General features: G+C 32.9%; 1 long non-coding RNA gene across 3 annotated transcripts in view; it reads right to left on the reverse strand.

Moving 5' to 3' along the window:
* Positions 1 to 2206: 2206 nt before the first annotated feature.
* The window catches only part of LOC145276845 (uncharacterized), a 97641-nt gene continuing 76101 nt past the window's right edge, over positions 2207 to 23746 (reverse strand). Inside the window, exons 1-3 of one of the 3 annotated variants that reach the window (XR_013868041.1) lie at positions 17852 to 17959; positions 12176 to 12299; positions 2207 to 2925 (exon numbers count right to left, since the gene is read on the reverse strand). This is a non-coding gene — a long non-coding RNA (uncharacterized LOC145276845). Of the gene's footprint in view, positions 2926 to 12175; positions 12300 to 17851; positions 17960 to 21187; positions 21239 to 23746 lie in introns of those variants that run through there. The other 2 variants (XR_013868039.1, XR_013868040.1) reach the window with 2 other exon arrangements.

The raw sequence follows: 23746 nt of genomic DNA on the forward strand, positions 1-23746 counted from the left end.
AGCAGTTGCATGTTTCAGCCCATAGGTGGTGTTATCACCCCTTCCTCTCTATCTCTCCCTCTTACACCAAGCGGAATGGATGTGTTAAAAATACTCTCCTCCTGATTTTCTTGTAAACATGTCTTGTCTCAATCGGCCGTAATAAATTCATATGGTTTCTAAGTTATGCAGTTAGTGAGCAATGTTTCTTTAATTGTTGTTCATTTATAAATGTTACTGTTTTGATGTGATAGACAACATTCAATGGCGTCCGCTACAACATTTTTATTTTGTTACGGAAGCGTACGTCATAAAGACTTTTCTGTAGATTTTTATTTTGATTTGTCAACATTGGATGTCTATGTGTCAGTAATCCACATGCATTTATTTCATTTCAGTTTCATGTAGTTTGTCAGACAGTGTTTGGGGAAGAATTTCCCCTCTCACAGTGCCCATTTTAATCAGATTCTGGATTTTCACCGAAGAGAGGTGTTTTCAGATCTCCGTAAAGAGTATTAGAGCAAGAAAGTCGAGTACAATTTGTTAACTTGAGCAAGTTACCTATTTGTTCCAAAAGACACGTTTCTTGGGACTTCTTCTGTAAGAGCTACAGAAGTTAAAGTCATTGACTGGCCTGGCATGAACAAGTTTTCGTCTGTCTCTGGTATTTGAAAAGATTTGAGGAAAAAGAGGTTTTCTCTTCATTCATTAAATTTATAAACAAGACGAAAAAGAGTCTGAGAAGATAATTTAAACCCGAAGTGGTTGGAATGGACTGAAAAACAGTTTTATATTACCTACTGGGCAAGAAAGTCAATAATTCATACCCTTTCAAGGACTATTTTTAAAAGAAAGAGAAGGACTGACAGGAAAAAATATCAGAAAAGAAGGAACCAAAAGAAAAGACTTAGAACAAAAATCTTTAAAGATACTTAAAGGACTCTTCGTTTTTAATTTTTTTTTTTTTTTTCATTTCAGTCTTATTTCAAACTAGCAGGGAGACCCGACGTTGCCCAGGATTGAATGATGATCAATGAATATTTCGCATTCCTATATTTTTATTGTCATCAAAATCCATGAAATCGCTCAGGAGGAAGCTTCACATGTCTCCATGCAGTAACTTGGTCCAAAATAGATGTTATTCTACATTGCACTCTAGAGAACCTACTTTTTCTTTTATAAAATTATTTTATATAAACTTTCCAGTTAATGAAAAAAAAAAAATATTAACAAATTTACGTGTGGGGTTTGAACCTACAGACCACACCATGCAAAAATAAAAAAACAAACAAAAAAAACATGAATTTTCAAGTGTTATAAAATTCTTTGCAGTTAATGAAAAAAAATTAAGAAATTTACATGTGGAGTTTAAATCTACAGACCACCTCATGCAAAAAAAAAAACACGCTATCAACTTACCCACAGTAGAATTTTCACAGCCCATTGTTCTATCATTGTTGCTAAGTGACGACATAGAAAAAAGTGGCTTTACCGATGGATAAATTAAAATAACAGTTTAGATTATTGATTATCGGTAATTATTGGGAGTATTCTGAGACAACACTTAACTAAGATCACTCCCAGACTTATACACCAAAGTTCTGTAAATTTTAAAGAAAATCTGTTCAGTCATTTCAGAGTCTATAAGGAACAAACTCACAGAGATGCATACACACACACACACACACACACACACACACACACACACACACACACACACACACAAAGACAAAATTGCATTTATATAATTGTAGAGATAAGCAGAAACTGCGTTTTTTGTCCTTGTTATTTTCCAATTGTTATTATTATTGCTCAGGGTGATAACTAATTCTTGAATTGTCTCTCAATTAGAGACCACACTTTTTATAGATGTTTTTATTTTTATTATTTTTTAAAATTGTTATCTAAGGTTAATTTAACCCTTGCTTTGGGAAACAAAAGCAATTTTTATCCCTTCAATAAAATTTGGAGTAAATTAATTTACTTTCCGGGTTTAGTTTTCATTTGCTCCACTTTTATTGTTTTTTCCCTTTTTTCTTCTCTTTATTCAAGCCAGTTTTTTCTATATTTACATTTTGTATAATTCTGGCCCTTCTCATCTTCTGATGGGAAGCGTTTAGCTTCGAAATACTATGGCCTAAAGAGGTTTTGTTCTTAAATTTTTCTTTAACTTTTCTTTATTGTTATGATGATATAATAAAGTTATATATAACTTTTATTCCTCATCTTTCATTTAATATTTTATATATACATGGTGCATCCAGTGTTTGAAAACATTTATTACATTTTTAAGGATAATAAAAATACAAACAACAACACATCTGTAATTAAATAAAACGACATTGATACATAAGCGATACTCTTATTTAATAATTTCATTCAATGAAATCTTCCTCTGCTTCAATGATAGCTTCTTTTAGAGACCTAAACCTTTGGCAGGTGCGTATAAAATAGTTCTTGTTTGATGTTGGCCATTACTCTGACTATGGATGCTTTCAGAGAATCTTTAATATCATGAGGATGTATATTAACATCTCTCCCAACGACGCCTCACATGTAATAATCCAATGGATTAAGGTCTGAAGAGCTAGGAGGCCACAAGTTGGGGGTAATGTGATCATGAAAATGTTCTGTTAACCATTCTTGAGTGGTTTTAGCATTATGTGATGGGACAGAGACTTGTTAAAAATTGTAGGGCCTTCAATTTCTTATTCTGTTGATCCATGGCTTAACAACAGTACCCAGGACATCAATATAAGCAGGAGGATTGTACTTGCGGAAAGAAATATGGTTGCATCACATATCCTTCATCGCTAACAACCCCCAAAACCATGACAGTTGCAGGAAATTTTGTGTGCATCACTCTTGGAACTTCAGAGGGGTCAGCACATAGCCATCTGTCATTCCTTCTGTTTACCTTTTGGTCCTGGTCAAAGTTCTTTTTGTCTGAAAGTAAAATCAAAGCATGTCTTGTTCAGCAGGATGTTTCAGTTTGTTTAAAAGTCTCTTGGATCTCACTAAACGATTTTTGGTAATGTCACTAAATAGGGTTTGCGAGTGATATAAGAAAAATAAGGCATTGAAAATATTTCTTATCTTAAACATTATAACATTATTACCTTCATTCTTTTTCACAACAATTATTGTCCTCATATGCAAATTACTGCCATATGTATATTAATAAACCGTCTATAGACGAAATTTTTTCTGTTCTTTTTCCTTCCTTGATTTTGTCAACCGACAGGATAGACAGATGCAAGTAACGTTTTGTATTACTTTCACCACACTGGATGCAGAGATGCAATCTGGTGTTGGTGGGGTAAGGTGGCTAGTTATGTTTATTAGTCAATACAAGCATACAGTTGTACTTAGGTAATGATAAAAGTACATCAACAGCTAGAATATATATATAGATAAAATATTGACTTTAAATAATGCTGATGATAATGGCAAAATAAATGTTAGAAATCTATATGATGTTGGAACATCTGCTGTTCTTTGTTTTTGCTGGCCTTCAGAAACAGTCAAAAGAAAATCTTATAAAATACAAAACAGAATATTGACATTGATATATTATGTAATAGACAAAAAACAATGATTCTAAATATGGAACAAAATGGTGCTACTTATGAAGTCACTTTATCAAATTCTGAGTCACCACATAGAGTGATTATATAATCACTCCCTGCTAGTATATATATATATATATATATATATATATATATATATATACACACACACACACACACACACTAGCAGGGAGACCCCAATGTTGCCCGGGATTGAATGAGGATCAACGAATGTTTCGCACTTCCACTTTTATTGTTATAAAAATCATTGTAATCACCCATGTTTCAATCAAATCAATCAACTGCCTGCTCTAGTTGGGGACCCACCACAGTGCAACAATTAAACGTTTTGAACATGCCTGTTACCAAAGAACCTATTGTTGATTTTATACGCCAAGCCTTTCTGTTTGTGCGGTGAGAAAACTTTTCAAATGTACTTGTGATGTTAGGCTGTATAAGAGTTAAAATTGAACTGTTTTTTCTTTAATCAGAGTTTTTCAATTATCGATTTTCAATACTTATCGGAGGCATTCCAATACAAAACCTATCTAAGAACACTTACAAACACATAAAGTACATTTATGTGAAAGTTAAAAAAAAATTGGTCTAGCTGTTTCAAAATTGATATGAAACAAACTCACATACAGACAAAGTACCATATATATATATATATATTCTATTTCTTTTTACATAAGCAGTAATATGTTGCTACACATTCATGAGAATATTTCAGTCAGCTAGTTACTTACAACTAGAAACCTCTTCAGGTGATACAGCTAATACGAAAGCAAATTTTGCAATGAAAAGCATTTTGAAGGAGGAGTCGAAATATAAAGTTGGAAGGACGATAATTATATCGGAATATAATAATTAGCATGATTAGCACTACAGCTTTAATTTTAACAGTTAAAATTTATATAATAAAATTAAAATAATAGCTTATTGATTACCAATTATAATCCTAAGAATAATAAATACATAATAAAATTCTCATAATGATAACAGCTATTAATATTTAATGAATAAATATGTGTATGTGTGTTTGTATATATGTGTGTACATGTGTATATATGTTTATATTTGATGTATAATGTTTACTTAGTCAAAATCTGTCAGTTAAGGTACTTTTAAATATAATGGGAAATAATTAAGTATATTTCTATATTGGTGTTATGTTTCTTAGATTGTATTTTGCAAAATAAATAATTTGGTATAAATAAATCTTTAATATAAAGTAAAAGATTAATTATCTAACTATAAAATATTAGACAATATATTATTTGAATGAAGTTTTATTTTTAATATATACATACTTTTTATATCCTCGAATTATATAGTTTGCACTAAAAATAAATTAAAAAAAATAAGAATCGTAAGATTATAGGTAAATAAATGATACAACATATCATAATTTTATTTTGAAAAAGTAATGAGTTAGTTTTGTACTAAATAATCCTGACACACTATTGTACATATAATCCTAGTTATCTCTGGTTTAGAAAATAAATATATGTTGTTTTTTAATATAAACTATAACATAATAGATGTTTAGTGTAAATTAAAACTACAAGGAAAATTATTTAATAAATATGTAAAATAAGATTAAAAATGATTTTTTTCTTAAATTACAAAATGGCAGAAATTAAGAAACACAATGTTATTTTTTCGATATAATTTTTTGGCTTGATGAATATTGTGCACAATTTTTCTTTTCTTTCTAAGGTACTGAGATTTGGGAAAATCTTTGTAATCGGTTTTCGGCCAGAAATTTGCCTGTTAAGAGGTCAAAGTTCAACAATTTGAACTTTGAGAACTATACCAAACTCCTCGCCAATTTGGGTCTAAACACTTGAAATTTTAGATATAGGTTTCTTGGACATGGATCGAACTTAATAACTTGATTTGAGCCCAAAACAATAAATGTTAAAGGGTCATAATAGGGGTCAAAGTTAAAAAAAATTGACTGCTTCGGTCTCTACCAAATTATACAGACAATTTCTGGTCTAAACATTTGAAATTTTACATAAAGTGTATTCAGAGATAGGGCAAGCTTTTTAATTGGTTTGGGTCGAAAATTTAAGCTACCAATATATAAACGTATGTATGTTTACATGTCTGCCTAAAACTTTCGACAGAGGTGACCGATTTTCACAAGATCAGTATCGTTTTTAAACTCGACCTTTCAGATGACAAGTATCGAAAAATTGGCTAAAAACATTAATTTCTTCACCTTCAACTGGCCACTTTTCTACAGGGAGGGGTTGCTTTTTTCGCTGATATTGTCGAAAGTCATCCCCTCTTTTCGATTGTCTAGCCTTAATTTGAACCTACGTCACTTTTAGTTTGGCGGTGGTCATAACAGCAAAGACATCACGTTTTTTCCCCCATTCTTTTCCTCCTTCGTGATACGGGTTCGAACCTGCCTTCCTACTACTACTTTTTTTTTTTTGCTCAACATACACCTCCAAACACCCGGGCAATGCTGGGCTGAAATGCTATATATATATATATATAATAGGAATGAAAAATTACATTATAATATAACTTGAGAAAATGTTTACTTCATTCCCACAAATTTGTGTTTGGGCTATTTAAAATTGCTTTTAATCAGCATTATATGACAAAATTCAAATATTTTAGATATGTATTTGGATATGCCATGCTAATTTATTTACATATGCATTAAATTTGGTTTATATTTATTTATTTAGATATGTATTCAATTTGATTTATATTTAAGAGAAAAGATATTAAAATATATATAAGATATAAAAGATATATAAGTTGAAATTTACAATCAAATTCATTGTTCAACCGAATACTCTGAAAAACAATTTACAAAGTCCTTATTCTGCAGAGTTTTAAAGAACGCTATTCTTGCTATTCTTCTCGTCGGAAAAAATCAAATTATATTTGTAGCAATGCTAGAATTTGCTGGTTATGGCATTAAATGAAACCGCAATTTATTATAGGCATAAATTGCAAACATGTATACATCCTTTAAAAACAACAAGTGTAGAAGATGTAAAAAATGATAAAAACAAACCAGGCATAAAGTTGCAGCTTGCATGAAGAGTCGTTAAAAGTTTACCATTGCTTATATCAGGTAAACACTTCATCTCCTTTGATTTCACTATTTTTTATTTATTTATTTATATAGATATGCATTAAATTTGATTCATATTTAGTTATATAGATATGCCTCCAATTTCATACATATTTATTTAAAGGTGCATTAAATTTTATCCATACTTATTTATATAGATATGCATAAAATTTAATCTATATTCCTTAATTTTGATATGCATTAAATTTGATTAATATGTATCTATTTAGGAATGCATTAAACTAAATCTATATTTATTTACATATGCGTTAAATTTTATCCATATTTATTTATATAGATATGCATTAAATTTGATTTATATTTATTTATGTAGACATGCATTAAATTTGATCTATATTTATTTATATAGACATGTATTAAATTTGATCTATATTTATTCATATAGACATGCATTGAATTTGATCTATATTTATTTATTTAGACATGCATTAAGTTTGATCTATATTTATAAATAAATAAATAAATTTAGAAATGCATTAATTTTGATTACATTTATTTAGACATGCATTAAATTTGATGTATATTTATTTATTTAGACATGCATTAATTTTGATTATATTTATTTATTTAGACATGCATTAAATTTGATCTATATTTATTTATTTAGAAATGCATTAATTTTGATTACATTTATTTATTTAGACATGCATTAAATTTGATCTATATTTATTTATTTAGACATGCATCAATGTTGATTATATTTATTTACTTAGACATGCATTAAATTTTATGTATATTTATTTATTTAGATATGCATTTAATTTTATCTATATTTATTTAGACATGCATTAGATTTGATCTATATTTATTTATTTAGAAATGCATTAAGTTTGAATACATTTATTTATTTAGACATGCATTAAATTTGATCTATATTTATTTATTTAGACATGCATTAAGTTTGATCTATGTTTATTTAGAAATGCATTAAGTTTGATCTATATTTATTTATTTAGAAATGCATTAATTTTGATTACATTTATTTATTTAGACATGCATTAAATTTTATCTATATTTATTTATTTAGACATGCATCAATGTTGATTATATTTATTTACTTAGACATGCATTAAATTTTATGTATATTTATTTATTTAGATATGCATTTAATTTTATCTATATTTATTTAGACATGCATTAGATTTGATCTATATTTATTTATTTAGAAATGCATTAAGTTTGATTACATTTATTTATTTAGACATGCATTAAATTTGATCTATATTTATTTATTTAGACATGCATTAAGTTTGATCTATATTTATTTATTTAGACATGCATTAGATTTGATCTATATTTATTTATTTAGAAATGCATTAATTTTGATTACATTTATTTATTTAGACATGCATTAAATTTGATTTATATTTATTTATTTAGAAATGCATTAATTTTGATTACATTTATTTATTTAGACATGCATTAAATTTGATCTATATTTATTTATTTAGATATGCATTAAGTTTGATCTATATTTATTTATTTAGATATGCATTAAATTTTATCTATATTTATTTATTTAGATAGGCATTAAATTTTATCTATATTTATTTATTTAGACATGCATTAAATTTTATCTATATTTATTTATTTAGACATGCATTAGATTTGATCTATATTTATTTATTTAGAAATGCATTAAGTTTGATTACATTTATTTATTTAGACATGCATTAAATTTGATCTATATTTATTTATTTAGAAATGCATTAATTTTGATTACATTTATTTATTTAGACATGCATTAAATTTGATCTATATTTATTTATTTAGATATGCATTAAGTTTGATCTATATTTATTTATTTAGATATGCATTAAATTTGATCTATATTTATTTATTTAGAAATGCATTAAGTTTGATCTATATTTATTTATTTAGACATGCATTAAATTTGATCTATATTTATTTATTTAGATATGCATTAAGTTTGATCTATATTTATTTATTTAGATATGCATTAAATTTGATCTATATTTATTTATTTAGAAATGCATTAATTTATATCTATATTTATTTATTTAGATATGCATTAAATTTGATCTATATTTATTTATTTAGATATGCATTAAATTTTATCTATTTTTATTTACTTGGACATGCATTAAATTTGATCTATATTTATTTACAAGGTGGAACAATTGTCGGCCATAGAAAAGATGATATAATTTAATTTCCTGAAAACCGGTTTTCTTTTTTGTAGCAAACCATCTGTGAGTTGGCCAGTTGTGTACAAATCTCAAGAGCGATAGGAGCCTTCTATCAAGTCTGGAAGTCTGGAAGTGACACAGTGTTAAACGAGCGAGATCAGAGATGCACTGCTGTTCTTCTTGTTATGACAGCAAGACTATTGCCAGCATTCTTAAAATGCAACTCTGGATGGTTCAATGCTTGAGGGCACAGCTCAACAAAGTTTCTGGCTGCAGTTATGGTCTTTGGTATGGCTCCAAGTTAGGGCCACATTATGTAACCTCACATCTTCGAAGTTGACTTGAAAGTCAACTCCAAAATGTACCTGGATGTGCTAAAGAGTATAGTGAACTCCTGGTGCAATCAAGTGGCATCTGGCAGAACCGGGTGTGGCAGCAGGGCTTGGCGCTGACCCACAAGTCCAAAGAGACCTAGGCTTGGCTTCAGAAGGAGTGCTATGACTTTGTATTCTTCTCTCACTGGCCCTCCTGCAACTCTGACCTGAATCAGCTGGACTACTTCGTTTGATCATTCATTGAAAACATCACCAACATGATCTTCCACAACACCAAAGCCAGCCTGAGTTCCGCCGGCAAGTATAGATTGGAGCTCAGTTGAAAACTTGCCATGAAAATAGCGATAGAGCAGAGACAGGTTTGCAATATTTTATCCATCCTGGGACAGTTACAATATACAAGAAAAAAAACAAAAACACAGGAAACAAATGTTTAATAATAGATGTATCTATTATAATATGTATAATTATTATATGATGTATTTAAAAAGATATCACTTTTAATCTTTAGCTTACATAGGTGTTCTAAATCATGAAATATTGCTTATTTTAATAGAAAGTGCTTGATTAGCCTAATGGATATCATTGCGGACTATGCCGTGTTTAAATCCTATTCAGACTAAGCCTATAATTATAAAATAAACTTTTATTTCGTTTTTGTGTATATTTTAAAGATGTTAAAGATACAATGAAAAGATAAACTAAATTGAAAATAATGAATCCCGAGCAACGCCAGATAGGTATAGTTAGCGTTATATATATAAATTATTATGGTCTGTGCATATAAAAGATATTTGAAAGAAGCTTTCTTCATTTAGACTTGTTTCTTAGGCATCATTGAAGGTTTTTTATATATGAAATTTAATTAATATTGAAGACTTGCTTAAATTGTTATAATCAATCTTTTTTTCCTCTTTTTCCTTGGTTGATCATTACAATAAGCATAGTCTAGATAAAAAGACTCAGCTTGACTGACCTGATTTCTATTAACCAGCTGTTCTCTTCAGAAATGATGAACTACATTTTAAAGCACTTTCACACACACTCATGCACACACACATGCATATGTGTGTGTGTGTGTACATACATGCACATACACACACACACACACACACACACACACAGAACATGAATAAATTTTGTGGTTTGCAGTAAATTAGATAATTTATCAAAAAGTGCAAGTAAGACAGTTATAATGATATTGTATATGTCTAATATTGACAATGCCAGCATTTTGATCTAACAGACTCTTCAGAGCAAAATAACTTATAACCCGAAAAATATCTATTCAGAGACAAACTTTTTCTCTATTTTTATTTTGAAGAGGAACCTAAATGGTAAAATTTACAAAAAATAAAGTGCTCACATTACTCACCATGTACCCTGGAATATATATCATGAATATTATATATGTGTAATTATGATGGGGTTGAATGGTAATAAGAACGAAAGAACGCAGGATTTTTAGGACCGAAACATGTATTCACATAATCACTGGCAAAGTGAGTTGAGTAATAAGATTTCTCAACGGTAGGGCGTTTGCACACGATCTGCTTGATCGAGAGCCAATCTCTGACTGCTGGTACCGGTACTCAATACTGAAAGTGACATCATGAGATAGTCCATTCTCATTTCCCATTGAGGGGCATCTCCAACAGTAATATATGTACACACACACACACATATATATATATATATATATATATATATATATATATATATATATATATAGCAAAGGCATGGCCATGTATGCAGCAGCAGTGGCATCTCATGTATGCAAATGACCAAGCAGTGGTGCAAGGCCACGTCACAGAGAAGGGAATAAAAAAGCAGGCAGAAATTTTGAACTACATGGTGGCAAGAGCAACTGAGAAGAACATACCAGCAGAAGATAGGTGTGTAACCCCGTGGTGGCATGAGAGACCAAAAAAAGATGTGTCAAGATGGCAAAGTTTTTTTTTACTATATGGTAGATGAGAAAAACTTTTTTAAAAAAATAACAAGATACAGGCATAGTTTGGAAAGTACGGTTAATAAATGTCTTTTGTTAAAACTGAAAAAAGTCAAATTGAGTTTCTTTTTATTCCTTTGTGAAATCCATACATACAATGTTACATAAAGATTATTTGGAATCGTTAGAAAGGCTGTAAGGATTCAAAATAAAAAAATAAAGAAAAAATATCCAACTCCCAGCTGAAATACTAAATATCTCCAGTTTTATTTTTATGGATTATTAAAGTTTAAACTTCAAAGGAAGAAAAAATGACTCTTCCAATTCTTAGCACCAGATATGCTGAATGACTTTTTCTTATTTTTTATTTATATTTCATTTATTTGTAAGTTTTTTACCTGTGTCTGGTGCTTTTATTTTCAGTATTTTGTTTCTGGAATTCTTATAAATCTTATATTGAACACAGAAATATTAATTACGTCATCTTTAATTTTAAAACTCATGGCAAGCAAAATTGCTTGGTGGTCAAATAAGATACTTAATATTATCTGAACATTATGCTTTAATCCTAAAACTGGAGTGCTTTATGAGAAAAAAATGCAGTGATAGAAAGATAAGTTCCCACATAGCATTTATGTACTGACAATCCTCAGATACAGAAATGAAGAATGTGGATAATGACAAATTTGTTCGTAGACAGTTTAAACGTTACTGAGAGAATTTGGAGAATAAATCAGATTTTCCAGTGATGGAACATCATGTAGCCATGAGAGATAAAGGAGGCACAAAAGTTAGTGATGGCGGGTTCTGAGGGTTTGGTTTATGAACAAAGTAGCTGAGAGGATAACTAAAATTAGTAGTAGTTGTAAGTGAATAAACAGAGTGGTCACATTGGATAGGATACATCATTCTAGTGAGTGTAAAAAATCCTACTTCTGAGACATTAGCCTTATTTGAGATGAAGGTACATTCCATAGTTGGATTTTGCTGCAGTTTGCTTGATCTCTGTTAGTTAATAAACTTTTTTGTGTACGGTGAAGTTGCTCGAGTGGCAGATTACTCACCTCGCATGCAAGAGATTCAGGTTTTGATGTGTTCAACTGATGAACCTAAATGAAGGTGAAACTTGAGTCTTGGACTTCCAGTTTGTTGGCTTTCATAGCTCTTGTGAGCTGTAACATAACTTGACTGGGGAAATAATTATGCATATATGTATGAAAAATATGTGGAAATAATTATGTATATGTATATATATATATATATGTGTGTGTGTGTGTGTTTATGTAAAATGGGTTAAGAGATTCCAACAAGAGAAAAATGTATATTTAAACATAACAAATCTAATGAGATAAGACATGCCATTAACATACAAAACTCAGAATACATCAGCACCCCATATCCCAATGACCTCACATTCAGACTCATAGTAGTAGAACCAGCATGCCCAACAAGCAGACTTAGCAACTTAATAGACATATTATTACAACCCTTCACCGATCTAGCCAGGAGTTACATAAGAGACGACATCTACTTTCTAAGTTCCCTACCACAAACAGTAGACCAAGGAATAATACTAGCTACATTTGACAGCCTATACAGCAATATACCCCACAATCTGGGGAAAGAAGCTATTTCATACTGGATCGACAAACATACACAAACATTACACCACGGATTCACCAAACAATTCGTGATCCATAGCATAGATATAATTCCCAAGAACAACTCCTTTGAATTTAATTATGATAACCACATCCAAATACTAGGCAAAGCAATGGAAACAAAAATGGCGCCAACATATGCCACCCTTATACTAGCCTACCTGGAAGAGACTCTTTATGATAGAATAGAGCAGAAATCTGATACTCTTGATACTCTTCATAGAGTCTTCAAAGAGATACCTGGAAGATTGCTTTATCCTCTGGAAGACCACATGGGGGAACATCAAGGACTGCCACACTATACTTCAAAATCTACATGCCAAAATCAACTTCACTCTAGAACAAAGCACCACAGAATTACCTTTTCTAGACATTCTAGTAAAAATTAAAACCAACATAATCACAGATATTTACCACACCCAATAATATTTCCATTTCAAAAGCCACCAAAAAAAATCTGAAATCCATACCTTATTCTCTAGCATGCAGACTCTCTGCACCATAGTCACAGACAAACACCCACAATGAACTAAATGAACTGCAAATAACCCTAAGGAAAAGAGGACACCCACTACAACTAGTACAATAAGGTATCGAACTGGCAGAAAAATTCCAGTAGACCAATATATACTGAAATATACTGGAATCTCAAAAAACACAGCCAAAAATATAGTCTAGCATACGTCTTTACACACAATGCAAACAACCCACAACTATTTATGGAGATAAAAAAAAAACTTATTTTACTTAGTCAGAATGATAAACTAAACAACATACTTAAGAATAATAAAAAGCAAATGCCAACTCAAAAACTTAAACACACATCCTAACTTCCTTCAAACTCAATCAACACACTACAAAAGAGGTTAAAAATGCACCAAACAGCAATGTGGAGTTTGTGACATAATAATAGAAGGAAACACATACACATTCAAAAACCCAGCACAAACATTTAAAATAAAAAAAGACCTAAACTGCTCCTCTATAAATGTAGTATATGCACTAAGATGCACAGCTTGCAACAAATCTTAGGTAGGCACCACCAGAAATCTCAACAGTATATTGGCCTTGCATAAGAATAACATAAAAATCGCAGAAAAAAAAGACAGCTTTATGTTTCTAAACACGTACATGCATACAGTGGAAATAACTTCAAAATAATACCAATCTTCTAAACCGACAATTACTTTTACTTACTTACACAGGAAAAAATTTCATAACAAAATTCACTCCCGAATTGAGCAGAGCTTAATATTAACATGCAAACAAATGAAATGCGAAACACACTCACACACACATAAATATGCATGCATACACCTCCACACATAAATCAGAATGGGCATATCAAAAATCATACACATACACACACACAGGCACAAAATTCCCCTCATCTTCAGTGTAATTGAACAATATCAACCTTACTTTACTATGAGACCAACAACACTAAGAAATACCTAGGATCACAGTGTATTACCTGTTCTGATGCTACACTTCACCTCTCTATTCTCAGTCAGTGGAGATAAAAGCTTCATGACTGAGGCAATTTTTATTCTTGTGCCTATCCAGAATACACCCCCCCTCCTTTGGAAAACTGAATTTTCCCTACACTAAAACCTGATCCTATATCTAATTCTGCCCTCGTGTCGTGGGGAGACAAATAAATACTAAGAAATACTTTATGTTTATTTATAAATATCCCTTCTTTTCATCAACAAATGCCTTTAATCAATACCATATAATACGAACAAAAACATTAGAGTGTCCTGGATTCTTATTGGTTTATGCTCCTACATAGATATAGGAGCATTGACCAAGAACGGTCAAAGAATTCTAGCTGAAACCTCACAAGGAAATGACAGTATCCGGAATGTTAAAACTAATTATATAATTAGCTATTTACTTATAATTATCAAATTATAAATATTATGAATATACCAACAGACTAAAACGAAAACCACAATAGAAAAAAATTAAAATCTCAACAGAGTTTATTCAAACTATAAGATAGAACTCACATTTTACAAACCAATACAAGAAAGCACACACACACACACACACACACACACACACACACACACACACACACACATGCACACTCACACATCCTCCCCCACATACGAACACACACACACAGACATACTTATATGATGAAGTACTAATGAACCCCACACCTCCACACAAGTAAGAAAAAAACTAAATAAAAATAAAAAGCAAAGACCAACAATATTCAGTGACCCCCCCCCCCCCGAACTGACCCCAATAAATGAGGAGAGGGAAGAAACACACTCAAGTATGAGAACATTTAGAAACACAGATCTTCCCACTTCTTAGGAAAGTCTTCTATCATCGGAATGGATAGCAAAAACAATATTTTACATTTTAAATATTTTACATTTTTAAATATTTTACAAACTTTCTGCAGAGGACGCTTTAAAAAACACAAGATTGTCTGAAATGCATTAAACTATTTGAAAAATTAATTCAATGATTTAAAAAACAAAAATATCAAATAATCCAAAAAGTATAGAAAATAACGATTGTTAGTGACCCCACTCATATATATATATATATATATATATATATATATATATATATATATATATATATATATATACATATATATACGTTTTATTTTTATTACCTTCTCGCACCCCTCCCCGGTTCACTCTTTCACTCTTTCATCCTATAACAACAAACATTTCTGTAAAAGTCTGAGGAAGCTACAAAAAACGGCCGGGTAGCTGAAACAATAATGTAACTTAACAGAAAGATACGGTAATAAAAAATAAAACGCATATTTGCTCTAGAACAGTATTGAGCACTTTCTTCAGTTTTTATTAATTACCATTTCAACTATATATATATATATATATATATATCTTTCAGTCTCAGAGATTATGGAGGTGTACATAATGAAAAACACCACTGATGATGGCTTATTAGGCTGATATTGGATTTGTACATCACAGGTATAATTAGGTGTGCTGGGTGAAGCAGCAATATCGAGTTAGGGGGTATCCTGAGCGGTTTTCCTTTTATGTCTTTTCCGTTTCCTGGTGTCTGTATCTTTCTTCACCCAGAGTAAGTCCTTGGGATACTCAAAAATTCTAGGATGAGCTGGTTTTATACCACATGCACATATGTTCTATCTGCAGACGTTCATGAGGTATAGGCGTGGACGACCTTTCTTGTGTTTGCCCAGTTTAAAGATACTGTACATAAAGATTTAGGGAATCCCTGTGTCGTCAATACTGTAGATATAACCTACCCATTGCAAACGTTAATGGAGGAAGGGGTACATAGAGAGTATGTCTGCACTGCATAGCATATTGTTATTTATGTCTTGCTAGATGACACCAAGAACTCTGTGCAGGTATCTCAGGTGGAGAACATAGAGCTTATTTTTTGTTGATGAGCAAATGTAGCCCAAGATTCACTGCATGACACATGTTTGATACTCCTGGTTTTGATAGCCAGATGTTTGTTTTCCCAGATACGTTTGTTGATGAATATAACAGGTGAAACTCGTATGGCTTGGCTAAAACCTGTGTCTTCTTTTAGCTTATAGACAGACTAAACAGGTTACACGCATTTGAAAATCAACTCTGCAGTCCCTCCTCGGAATGACAAGTAATAGTTACATCATCTGCAAAAAACAGCTCTCTGATCATGGTTTCTCTTATCTTGGTCAAAAGCGCAAATAAGCAATGTTAAAAATGCAACCATCGGATTTTGTATGCAAGTAGATGCCATCGTTTTATGGCCTGAAGGCATGTTTCAATAGAAGGGCAAAGAAGATTCTGAAGCTAAAACACAACCTTGCTTTACCTTACTTTTTACTCCAAACTCATTTGAGATCTTACCATCGAACTGCACAGTGCTTATCATGCCATCATGAAAAACTTTAGTTAGACTCAACAGTTTTGGTGGTAGCATCCTCCAAAACCATCTCTGCTAAGCCTTGGGCAGATCAATGAAAGCCAGATACAATGGTATGTTCTGCTCTCTGCATTTTTCTTCATGCAGATGCAGAGAGAAGATCATATCTACAGTGGACATCTTGGATCAGAAGCTGCACTGTGATTCCTGGTAGATTCTCTCTGCCAAAATGTGAAGTCTCTTCAGGATGATATGTGCGAACAATTTGCCAGCGATGCTCAGTAGGGAGATGCCTCTATAATAATTGCATTCACTATGATCGCCTTTATTTTCTGGAGGGTGATAATGACTGCATCCCTCATGCCTTGAGGTACCTCTTTTTCCCAACATTTGAGCAGCAAGTTATGAAGTGGTGCTAAAAGACATATCTTGCCACTTTTGATTACTTCCCCTGGTATGCAATCTTTTCCTTGAGCCTTCCCGAAAGAAAGCCTGTCTATCGCTTTTGAGACATCCTCTAAGGATCGGTTATCACAGGTGGATGTTCAATGGCATCAAGATTGACCGTATTTTTTTGTCGCTTTCTGTAGCTTTCACCTGATTTGTTGCAGACATCAACGCTGACAATGTTGTCTGATTTGCATGATTTTTGTAAACCTGTAAAGCATTACATTTTGCATTGATGATGGGAGCTAATCATTCTTTCCATAAGCAACAATTGCTGCGGTATATGTGGTTGTTTTTAGTTTATGACATATTTCTGTGCCAACAAACTGGGAGGTGAATCCAGACGCAAATTCAGTCATCTTGTTGGATGGTTAGTCTTACTGACATCAATCTTTAGTTTACATGTACGTTTTTAATGTAGTAATATTTCTTTGGTTGGAGTTTAATTTGCAGCACATGACGAAATGGTTGGTGTTGCGATCAGTCTGTGGTAAGTTCTAGTGATTGTGAATCTTGAGAGAAATTTGTGCCTGGTAAGTACCAATGCTTTCATGTTGTGTGTCTCCATAATACACAATGATGTTTCTTGGTGGTATAACCCATCTGTTTGCCAGTGGAGTGTTACTTGATTGTCATTTCTAGCTCCACCGGTGTGCACAAATGATCATTTGCCAGGGAGAGTTACTTAATTCATCATGCAAACAACCTGAAGTCCTTTAGTCAAACAGTATTCAAAAAGAAGATAAGACATACCTCAATGATGTGAAACTCTTTTGTTTAGTTGATATCCAGTTTAGCTTATTGCTTCTTGGGTTGTTCTGACTGTGATGTCTGCTTTTGTGGTGACAAATGACATGCAACACAGATTTGTAGAAAGAAAACATAATTATTTATTTTACAATATTATACATTATGCATTAATAATAATAATAATAATAAAGGGTATTAAATTATAACTGACTTCTTTTACCCTAGCTACGCTACATTAGTTAATTCTTCAGAGACATTAAAATATGTGCGTTCACTGCATGCAGATCAGTTGAAAGAGAGAGAGAGAGAGAGTTGTAAGAATGGGATTATGGGAAATCTATTTCATAACCCTTATGCGACACTCAACAAGAATATTTGTGTTACTGCGCTGAGTGGCACCTAATAAAAAGTTCCACAGTGGAAAAGAATATGTTGGTGACACAGAGTTCATGAAAGGTGCACAATTCTAGCAATCTTTGACCCATTTCATTGCATTTCCTTATCCTGAATCTACCAAAACTTCATTTTTGTTACCAATCACCCAGAATGATGATGTTCTCATGTCTACCAAAGCTTTTAATGAACAAGTCTAGCTTGTTGTAAAATGCATCTTTGGTTTCATCAGAAGCTGTAAGTGTTTGCATATATGTAGAGGATGATGATTGGGCTATCTGTAGTATTTAGCTTTAAAGACATGAGTGTAGTGATATCATAGAACTACTTTCATACGTGCAACAGCTGTGGCCCCTTGGCATATGAATATATGCAAGGACCTCACTTCCCGTTTGGACATGGGCTAGTTAACATGTGTATATCTTTTCCTTATGTATATATATATTAATAAATCATTTGTTAATCTAAATGTCTCTGCTATAATTCAAGCATCAACACACACCCACACACACACAACAATTTAATAATGAGGTGATCAGTTGCTGTGTGGTTAGCTGTATTTTGTCCAAGAGTGTCAGACATACTATAAAAACCAACATCGTTGTGCCTGGATTCTTCTCCCTCTTTCCCTTTCTTGAAAAATGTGTTGCAAGATGCATCTCCTGCAATGTGGTTATGCCTACCTGAAAGCTTGAAAGCTCATTATTTAAGGCTGAAGTTTTGTGTATGTCTGAAATGTTTTAGATGTGGTTTAACAAGCCAGATAACATACGAGGGGTGTGCAATAAGTAATGCCCTTGACCCACTTCCAGTTGTGTGATCTAACTAAAATTTTGCATGTGCAATGATTTATATCTCTACGGGTTATGTGGCAAATTACAGCTCTGAACTAATTGTGTTTGAACTGAGTCGGGTGTGAAATGGAGTCTTTTGAATGTCAAGCAGTGATCCGGTTTTTGTATTTGAAAGGACGCACACCAAAGGAGACTTTTGATGAAATTAAAGAAATTTATGGTGATAATATCCCATCATATGACCGTGTAAAACGCTGGCATCGTGAATTCAAACATGGCCGGAAGTCTGTGGAAACAGCTCCCAGACCTGGTCACCCCTCTTCTGTCATTGATGAGGCATCTGTCCATCAAGTTGAGGCTGCCATTTTGGAAGATCGGCGCATTACTATTCGCCAAATAGCCCAAGATGTCAAGATTAGTACAGGGTCTGTGGAAACTATCATTCATGACCATTTGCATATACATAAGGTGTCTGCCAGATGGATTCCCAGGTTGCTCACACCATTCCAGAAGCAAGAACACGTTGAGTGCTCAAGGATGAATTTGGAGATGTGCTAAGAAGATGAGTCAAAGTTTTTTACAAGACTTATTACACAGGATGAAACCTGGGTCCATCACTATGATCCAGAGACCAAAGCCCAGTCAATGCAGTGGAAGCACTTGGACTCACCACCTCCAAAGAAGGCAAGGGTGCAGCCCTCCGCTGGCAAGGTCATGCTCATAGTCTTCTGGGACCAAGACGGAGTAGTGATGACAGATTTCCTGGCAAATGGTACCACAATTACAGGAGCCTATTATGCTTCACTTTTGAGGAAATTAAGGGAAGCTATCAAAATCAAGAGGTGGGGAAAGATCAGCAAAGGTACCCTCCTCCTGCAGGACAATGCTCTGATCCACAACTCGCATGTTGCCAGATCAGAAGCACGGGTGTGCGGTTATGAAATCCTACCCCATCCTCCCTATTCTCCTGACCTTGCACCCTCTGACTTTCACCTCTTCCCAGCCATGAAGTTGTTTTTAAAAGGAAAGCGTTTCCCAGATGATGCAGCCTTGATTTCTGAAGTCACATTGTGGTTGGAGGACCAACCTGGCATGTTCTACAAAAACGGTCTCCAGAGCTGCATCAAACAATGGGATAAATGCATAACTCTGGGTGGTTCCTATGTAGAGAAAGACTAATAACTGTGCCAAGTTTCATTGCTCTACTGTATGGGAAGTGGGTCAGGGGCATACCCCTCGTAGTTCTGACATTTGACATTTGAGTGCAGATTTCTTCATAGTCTTGGGTACACATGTTACTGTTGACTTGGTGCGAACCTAAGCCCTACACACCATATAGAGCAGGTGTCTAGTTACACCCTACTGGCTAAGGGCTGCTCAGCTTGAGGCGACTAGTAGCTATCGAATACGATCCATGACAACCAGCAATATGCCAATTGCACTGTGACTTATAACCTGTAATTGCCGTTCCCATGTTGTAATTAAAGTGTCTCTTCCAGGGCGCAATTCTGGATATATTTAAGGAGAAAGTGAGTTGTCCAATCATCAGAATCTGCTTCTCAGTATCAGTAGTTGACTGCAGCAGTTGCCAGAACAGAACTGAGTGCAAAGTCCAGCTCTAGTCTTTACTGCACTCCAGATTTTCTGTAGGAGTGGTTCCCTTAACTTTTCTCCATATTGGGTGTAGCCACAAGGCAGCAGAAGTTTAGTTTCAAGGTTTTCCCTCTCTTAGATAATTCTCTTCCATGGCTGACAGCTTCATTTGCTTGGTTCTTTTATCTAAGTTCATTATGTACACACACACACACACACACACGTATATATGTATGCTATGTATGCATGTATAAATAAGTGATGGGACGATTCCAAAATTGTTCCTGATTCCAATATAAATGCTGAATCCAATTATTTAAAAATTTCTAAATATTCAATTAGAGATTTGATATATTTAAAAAATTTTCAAATGACTGTATGTTATATAGTCATATGTGTATATAAATGGCACCAAGATGGCGTATATTATATCGTCCTGGGGAAGAGATTAGTGTTTAAATATGAAATGTGTATATGTGTGATTGTCTATTCATGAGTATCTTTGAAATCAATATACATTATAAATGTTGTGCTATAAAAATATCAAATGGGATTATACCTTTTTCCAATGGTTTCCACGTTGCCCGGTTCAGCTGTTTGGATCATTGAACTGAAATAAAGATTTTCAACTTCTTTGAGAGAGAGACTAATCTGAAACGTTGATAATATATACTTATAGGTCTTTTTTCTGGAATCATCCTATCTCCCAGAAGTTACGACCACTGTTCTAAATCACATCTCTAAGTCTATTGCCTCGACCTTGGTTGTTTTGGAAAACCATTTCCTCTCGTTGGCTCCAAAAACAAGACTGAGCTAAAACTCTCACTGATCACATATTCTCCCAAGGTACATGTCAGCTTAAAGTTACATCAAGGATGTCAGATTTGTTCGAGGTCAAGCTATTTTTGAAATTGTTATTCCAAAACCTATTTGTTTATATTATTTATGTAAACATTTATTCTTCTAATTTATTCCAATGTAAGTACTGATCTCAACAACAATTTTAAATCTCAACAAACTAATTTATCTTAACTTGCATAGTTATCAGGCATTCTGCGGGATTGCTTTATGCAACACTCCTTCTTCTGCCATTTTAAAAAAATGTACATATTTTTCAAAATGTCTATACATTTTTTCACACTAACCCTTATCTTATTTTCTTTTTAGAACATATTAAACTTTTTTTCACACTCCGCCAGGATAAGAAAACTCAGACGATATTTATTTTATTTGTTTTCCTTTACAGTCCCTTCTAATTGATTGATCTCATGGCATTTCTTTCCAACCGAGGTTAGCTGCCTTTTTCCAGGTATTCTTCTTTGCCATACATTACCTTTTGTCTCTGCCCCTCCTCCAAACTCAATGACTTCTCGTCATATGGCCTTCCTAAACTTATCTTCCCCGGGTGATCCTGTCAATCACTACAAACTCTCATACATCTATGTTTTTAGGATCAAAACAGAAAACCCTTGCCTAAAATATCTACTGGTCAGTTTATAAAATATCCTCATCTAATATGGTATATTATTCTCTATATTTTTCACTTGGGACTATATTTAACATTTTACATCTTACGTCTTGACGGCCTTTTTACTTTATTTTCCTGGTGTGGTATATTTTCCTCTCGTGTGGCTCTCTTGACTCTAAACTGCTTATCTCTCTCTGTATATCATTTTATTGGTCTAGATGACGTCAACCTGTATTGTTTCAAAAATGTGGGTCAAATTCGCTGACCAGGGATTTTATGCCCTCGAAGATACCCCCCACCCCTCTGACATCATCTCCCGGTGCCTTACATCCAGACTTGTGACCGACTTTTGTTTGATGTCACTCCCCGGGAATCTGGATTATCCAACATGTAAACCCTGTGTAATGTCCACATATATTTTGCAAAATGTAAAAAATACACTTAAAAGGTGGGGGTGTATATTAAAAAAGTAGATTTTTCTAAATATTTTTATCAAATGTTTTCTTTGTAATTGATGCACATATGTAGTTAATAATGTTTGGACAAATAAATATATTATGTTTTGAGAGAAGATTTGTACTTTTCTTTTAAAACAAAGCCAATTTACATTTGAAATTTTCATAAATGATTAAAAAGAATCAACGAATGGTATGCAAAATATGAAAACAGTGCAGGAACAGAATAGTAAACAAAGCCTGTCCGATGTCAAGAATTAGTTTCTACATAATAATGTTACTATTTAGAAAAGCATTCTTAATATTAGGAGGGGTCGCTGTTAACTATTCTCTACCTTCCTGTCTATGAAGAAATGTTCATATTTTTGTTGCAATTATAAAGATTTCGTCAGTTATTAGATTGATTTTTGCTATTGTAAAACGAAAAACAAGATACAGATAATAATAATAATAATAATAATAATAATAATAATAATAATAGATAGATAGATAGATAATGTGGACATGAAAGTGAGACTAACCTTAGCTCTCAAAATAAGAAGGTTCATTTGTGTCTGGTGTGCAATTAATCCGAAGGAAGAAACACTGCCATTACAGTGAGTCAGTCTTATGGGAAACGCAAGCTCATAGCTGCGAGGATTGGCAAGAGATGAACTTGGCCATATGCAAATTCGTTGGGATTCACTGGCATAAAGGTAACGGTGGGAGACCACTTGGCAGATGGTGTGTAGCAAACTATGAGGCGGTGTTCTATTGAGTGTGAAGATCAGTGGAGTTTTGAGGCAATTGTTTCTGTAACAAACTAACAAATTTGTGAGGAGTGGTTTTTCCTTTTTCATCTTTCTTTACGGAAACCTGGACTTTGAGGTGTTGTTGTCTTCACCGGAAACTGTGTCCTTCTTACTGAGAACTAAGACTTTTTGGTATCTAACATAAAGTGATTCCATCAAACTGTTCATCACTCAATGTGTTGCTTTGAGCAACCTGTTTTGAAGCTGAACCGTCTCTCTCTTCCAGAAGTAGGTGGTGACGGGTCAATCCATTCTTTTCCTATTGTTTGTTTCTGATTTTACATACAAGCTATTTCGGCATAATGGAGGACAGATTCAACCTAAAATTAATACCAGAATCCAATGGCTCGACCCCGGTACTTGACTGGGTGGAAAAGGTGGAACTGCATTGCCTGTTGTCTAGC

This window comes from Euprymna scolopes, chromosome 5, assembly GCF_053919585.1.
Source record: "Euprymna scolopes isolate OS-2025 chromosome 5, ASM5391958v1, whole genome shotgun sequence".
NCBI classification, from domain to species: Eukaryota; Metazoa; Mollusca; class Cephalopoda; order Sepiida; family Sepiolidae; genus Euprymna; species Euprymna scolopes.